We start from the raw sequence: 6,050 nt of genomic DNA, 5'->3' as shown, positions 1-6,050 counted from the left end.
TCAGGCATGCCCTGGAGACTCCTAAACCATGGCCTATTTCTCAGTCCTCTTCAGGGTTAGGCCACAGCATTTCTTCCACTTCATTACCAAAGAGAAGAGGTAGTACTCAGAGGCAGAGACATTTACTGGCCATTGCTTGTGGGTGTTCAAGTCTAGGTGCAGTGAGGAGTCATTTCTGCTTCTTCTTTCTATGAAGCTGAAAGAAGAGAATTCTGAGACAGTTCTTCCCAAGAAAATCTTCTGTCGTTTCTCTATCTATTTAGCTTCTTCTAGTCCTTTCTAATCCTTGCTTCTACAGGACACTGGAAGTGACAATATTATGGATTGAATATTTGTGTCCTGCCCCCCTCAAATTTATATGTTAAAGCCCTAGCCACCAATGTAATGGTATTTGGAGATGGGGCCTTTGGAAGGTGATTAAGTTTAGATGAGGTCAGGAGGGTGGAATCTCCGTGATGGGATTAACGTCCTTATAAGAAGAGAAAGAAACTAGAGCTCTCTCTCTCTATCTCTTTCTCTCTTCACCACATACAGACAAAGAAAGTGTCTGCAAACCAGGAAGTGGGCTCTCACCAGAGCCCAAATCTGCTAGCACTTTGATCTTGGACTTCCTAGTCTCCAGAACTGTGACAAATAAACATTCGTTGTTTAAGCCATCCAATCTATGATATTTTGTGGTAGCACCCTGAACTGACTAAGACATATAGAAAATAGTTTTTGTTTTGTTTTCTTTGCATTTATGGAAGAGAATTATTGAATGAGAGGACCGTCTTTATTTATTTATTTATTTAGGCCTTTGTGGAGAAGAATATAGTGTTTATGATCTCCACAAAGCCAGGCAGACATATTTGGATTTTGATGAAACCAGCAATCTGAAAGGCCTGTCTAATATTCATGCATGATTGACAAGTTGGTGATGAAATCAGCATTATTTCCCTTTCTTTTCCCATGCTGTCCTAAGCCCCGTGTGGGTAGTGCTGTTTCCAGGGCAGCTCTGGTGGAAAGTGCTTCACTCTTGAGTACCAAAATGCACAATCTTTGTAGCCAGTGAAAACCAAAGGACTAGCTTCTCTCAGTCTAGACACAACCCTGACCAATGTATAATATAGAAAAGGCCACTCAGTCATGTACTTAAAGAGCAAGACGTGTTCCCTACAACCTAAAAGAGAACACTTGGAAAGTAGAGAACACGTGGATTGTTCTGTGGAAGAGAGCAGGGGAAAGAGCATGCAACCAATTTTTGAGTGGCTATTCAGTGTCAGTAATTTTTCCTATTTAGACAACATAATCCCCCACTCCTTGAACATAGGCTTGAACATAAGCCTAACACTATGTGTTAGGCTTCCACTGAAGATACAGTTGTGAACAAAACCTACAAAGTCCCTGCTCCCCAAAAGCTTACCTTCTTGAGGATATAATAATAATGTTAATTTTTATTGAATAAACATGTGCAAGGTTCTGTTTTATGAGCTTTGTACACATTATCTCATTAATTATTTCAAAACTTCACAAGGGAGGGAATATTATCAGTCCCTAGTTTGCATCTGAGGAAACCAAGGCACAGACAGAAGAAATAACTTGTGCCAGTCACATAGCTAGTCAGTGGCAGAAGTAGTATTCTAACCTCACCCAAGGGGTCTGGCATCAGAGCTCATGCTTATAATCTTATCTTTTACTGCCACTATGATACAAATATGACCCAGATGAAGAGAATGGAGCTCATGTGGCCAGCGATTGGGCAGAGTGGGACTTGAACTCAGGTCTGTCTTGAAGCCCACCCTCTTTCGTCAGTCTACTGATAGTTGTAGAAATGTCGAGTCACTGAAACCAGATCAGATTGAGTTGGAATTAGTTCCTACCATATCAATAGAGCTCTTCTCTAAAATTAAAAAAGAACAACACACAATTTAAGGACGATCTGTTCTATAGTAAAATGTTTTGAACCTGTATATCATCGTAATAATATGTCCTTACCCCTTCCTTGTTATTTCCTTCCTTCCTTCCTTCCTTCCTTCCTTCCTTCCAACAAATATGTTTTGAGCACCTTCCAATTATCACAGACAGTGCAAAGTGCTACATTCATAATACAGATTAAAAGTTTCTTTAGATACTTTGTTTTTAGTTATCAAGGGCTAAATAAGCAGAAGATAAAAAAGGTTTTCATTATTCAGCGATTTGGTCAATATGTATTTAATAAGTTTGAAAATTTCCCAGGACATTCAGAAAAGATGATTATTTTCTCTCCGATAGCAGTTATTTTTAAGCTGACAAATGTTACTTCTTTCTTTCTTTTTCTATCTCTTGGATGTTTTAGAATGTGCGCAAGTCAGCAAAACTTGGGTTGCTTTTCTTCTCTATTATCAGGTTTTATCCTAGAGGGCAGGGCCTGGCATTCCGGAGCTGGGATTTCCAAGTTAGCATATGTTTCTTCAGCTGGTCTTGTCATTGCTGAGCGCAGAGCAGCAGAGTGCCCAGCCTGAATAAAGTGTCAACTATGTTTTAGCTCTTATCATATTTCCCATGCTCAAGTGGACTAATAAATGGAGTCTTTCAACCAGCATGGTGGGCAAATTGTGAAAACAAGGACATGTGAAATGAAGAATGTAAGGATGCTTCTTTGTGAGCCTGTGTTTACTGAGAGATGAGGCCTCATAGTCAAGGAAACAGCTCTGTTGTGAAATTGACAGTCCTGTAAAGGGAAAAAGCCATCAACACATCATGTTTTGTGTGAACACTAGGAAGGCTCGGTTAGCCCATCCCCTACTAGCTCACTCTCTTAGCAATTCTGAGAAGATACGGAATAAGATAGGGATTTTCTTCACAGACTTACATTGACAAGTTTGATAAACACAAAACAACAACAATCTGACAGCTGTTACACATGACTTCCCAGTTCTGGTGTATCGTTTATTGCTTTGCTCAGGATGGCGGCGGATCTGGAAGGTCCTACTAAGGTATGCCTTTCTGAGATCCTTGCTATGATTTCCCCTTCTCTCTGGAAACCCACAAGCCATTCAGAGTTGGCCATCTGTCTTTGCCACGTAGTTACAGGTCACACCGTCTCTCACAAATTCCACAGAATGTGTACAGAATATAAGACAGCAACAAGCCAGGAGTGTACAAAAATCTAGTTTTACTTTATAACTACAAGTGCTTTCCTTGACTCTGAGCCCTCAGGTCTCCCTAAAGCAAAGAATTTATTTTACGATATTTGTGTATTTTTAGTCCAACCAAGTGCATTTATCTAGCCTAAATAAGCTACTGTTCCCTCAGTCACCGTTTAGGTTCCCAAAGACCATTCAGTCAGTCCTTCTCAGTCACAGTTCAGGTCAAAGCCCTGTCTGTCTGAGCTGTCTCCCCGCTACCATCACCCACCCCCACCCTGGTTCTGGGCTGTGCAAAAGCCAATTCACAGCTGCAGTAGAGCAGGGCAAAGGCAGGTCATATCCTAGGGCTGGTCAGAACTTGGTGACAGTTTGAATGTGAAACCTAAAGGGAGGGAGAAGTCAGAGGTGACACCTAGATTTGGATCCCAGATGGCATGGGGAATGATGTTTCCATTAATAAACACAAAAAGCAGACATAGCAAACACATGTAAGAGGAAGAAGAGCTGGTTTTATGAAATGGAAAACTCTGATGCATTAAGTTTGGAACATGGTGACTTTGAAGTACGGGCCAGATATTCTGGTAGGACTGCAGGTCTCGGGTTTGGGAAAAGACCAGAAATACAGATTTGGCGTTCATCTGCATAGAGTTGATGGTAGATGCTATTAGATTTGTGTGTCTTTTAAGGGGAGATGACTAAGAGAAGAATAAAGGAAGAATTGGAGAGGCTGGGGATTAACCAGAGTCACTGAAGATAAGAGAGAGAATTTCAGAATGTCTAGATGAACTATAAAAGTGGACATTATGTTGTGAATTAAGTAAAAGAACGAAGAAGGTACTAAAAAAGAAAAAATCCACATAAAAGAACAAGAGAAAGAAAGAGAGTCTAGAACAACACTTGTGGCCTTAGATGTCTCTACATAAATCCAATACAGGTCACAAAGTGAACTTGAAGTTAAACCATGCAGAAGGAAACAAAGAGTGACACAAACTCATCAACATGTCAGCAAGGCATGGTGATATGGTCCACATGTCTGGAACACAACAGTGAAGAATGCTTTGTTCAAAAGAGCCACAGTTCACAGACAGTATAATCACATAGCAAGATTATTTACTCTGATATACATATAGATCCTAAGGTAGAGAGTATTTAGACAAAATAAAAATGTGCCAATTCACAGAAGCAGGACTGCTGTTGGAGTTTTCTATAGAAGGCCTGGTTAGAAGCAACAAAGAGATGATAATTTCCTAAGGCAAGCTGCCAATCTGGCACACAGGAAGATACTATAGTGGACAGGGAGGAGGGTTTCAATTCTATGGAACTTTGCTCGCAGTTTTAGTTTACTGAAAATTAGGACATAAAAATTTCACTTCTTAGAAGATGGAGAAATAAATTGAGGTTACTATCAGTTTGGGTTTAACTACTACCAACAAAGCATTCACTGACTGGCCAAGCTCCCTTTGACAATTAACCCTCACACCATCTCAGCCCACACTGCTTAAGCAACCCGGCCTCTCTTCCTGGATTGGGCTAGGCCAGCTAGAGCTGATCTTGGGATGCTTGCTCGAGTGATCTGTAAGAAGCGCTTGCTTTCTGCTACACTTAGGCCTCTATGGGTCACCGGCTAAAGGGAACCTGCCTGAGAATTAATCCAACAGAGGAAAGCAGAGCTTAAAGATGGAGACATCTTTCTGGACACATCATTGAACACGTTGATGAAGCTTTAACTTTGTGAAGCATAAAGTATCTGAAATTTCTCATTTAAATGGGCAGATAATTTTTATTTTATTTTATTTTTGCTAAGGTCAGTTTGAATTGTCATCCTTGTCTTTTGTAACTGAATGAGACCTAATTAGTATGGCTTTTTATTTGGTCTTCTTGATTTTAATTTTCTGGCCCATCTTCTACTACAAGGTTGTAATATTTTCTTTCTAAACCAAAAATGTAAAAAGATCACTGCCTTGCTTAAATCCTTCTCTAGTCTTCTCAGTAACTACTGAATAAAGTTCACACTTCCTTAGGTATTACATAAAATCTGTTATTATCTGGTTTTAAATGATTCATATCTTGCCACTTTCTTCTATCTGTCCTAAATTCTTAGTTTATTCCAGTGTCTTGTGGGGTTCATCAGCCTAGGACCAGATTTTATGTTAACCTCTTTGCTTAGAGTTCCCACACAGGAGAATAATGATAAGTTTGGACTGCATCTATTTATGAAGCACAAAGTTGGGGATTTTAATTCTTAGAGATGATTCTTTTCTGTCCATGTTCTGTTTTGGATGGGCAGAAAGTTTTCTTTTTGCTTCACTAGGCTAGTGAGTAGAGTTTTATTAGTTTCCTTTTCATCGTTAGTGCAGCCCTTTGAGACTCTGGTTTTAGGCAGGGGTTTCTGTTCAAGTGTCCTCTTTCCTTAGGTGAACCTAGACCATGTTTCCTGTTCCTTAATAGGCATTAAAGCCTTAAACTCTAGGGCCTAGATCCAATATACTTGTCTGATATTTCCAGAGCTATAGCAGTGTCAAAGCTTCTTAATTCTCCAGTTCTGAACTCCTTTATTGCTGGTACATGGAATTCTCTTTCCTTCTTTTTCTGTCTGCTTTCCTTCCTTCCTTCCTTCCTTCCTTCCTTCCTTCCTTCCTTCCATTCTTTTTCTTTCTTTCTTTCTTCTTTCTTTCATAATTCTGGCACATAGAATTCTCTTTCTTCTTACAACTGTTTCTTTGAATTTTTTTTCCTAGAGTTTGTATTGTATTGAAACTAATGTTTCAATTTAGTTGTAGCTGGGGTACAGTTCCCTCATGTAAGCTTTTTTGTCCCTACCATATTCTACATCTTTAGCCAGATCCTATTGCTCAACATTTTTTTATACTGTGCTATTTTCATTGTCCATTCATTCATTCATTCTGCAAATATTTTTTGCACGTGTATTTTGTGCCAGACATT

This window comes from Pteropus alecto, unplaced genomic scaffold (assembly GCF_000325575.1).
Source record: "Pteropus alecto unplaced genomic scaffold, ASM32557v1 scaffold224, whole genome shotgun sequence".
NCBI lineage: Eukaryota > Metazoa > Chordata > Mammalia > Chiroptera > Pteropodidae > Pteropus > Pteropus alecto.
This window is presented reverse-complemented; position numbering follows the sequence as displayed.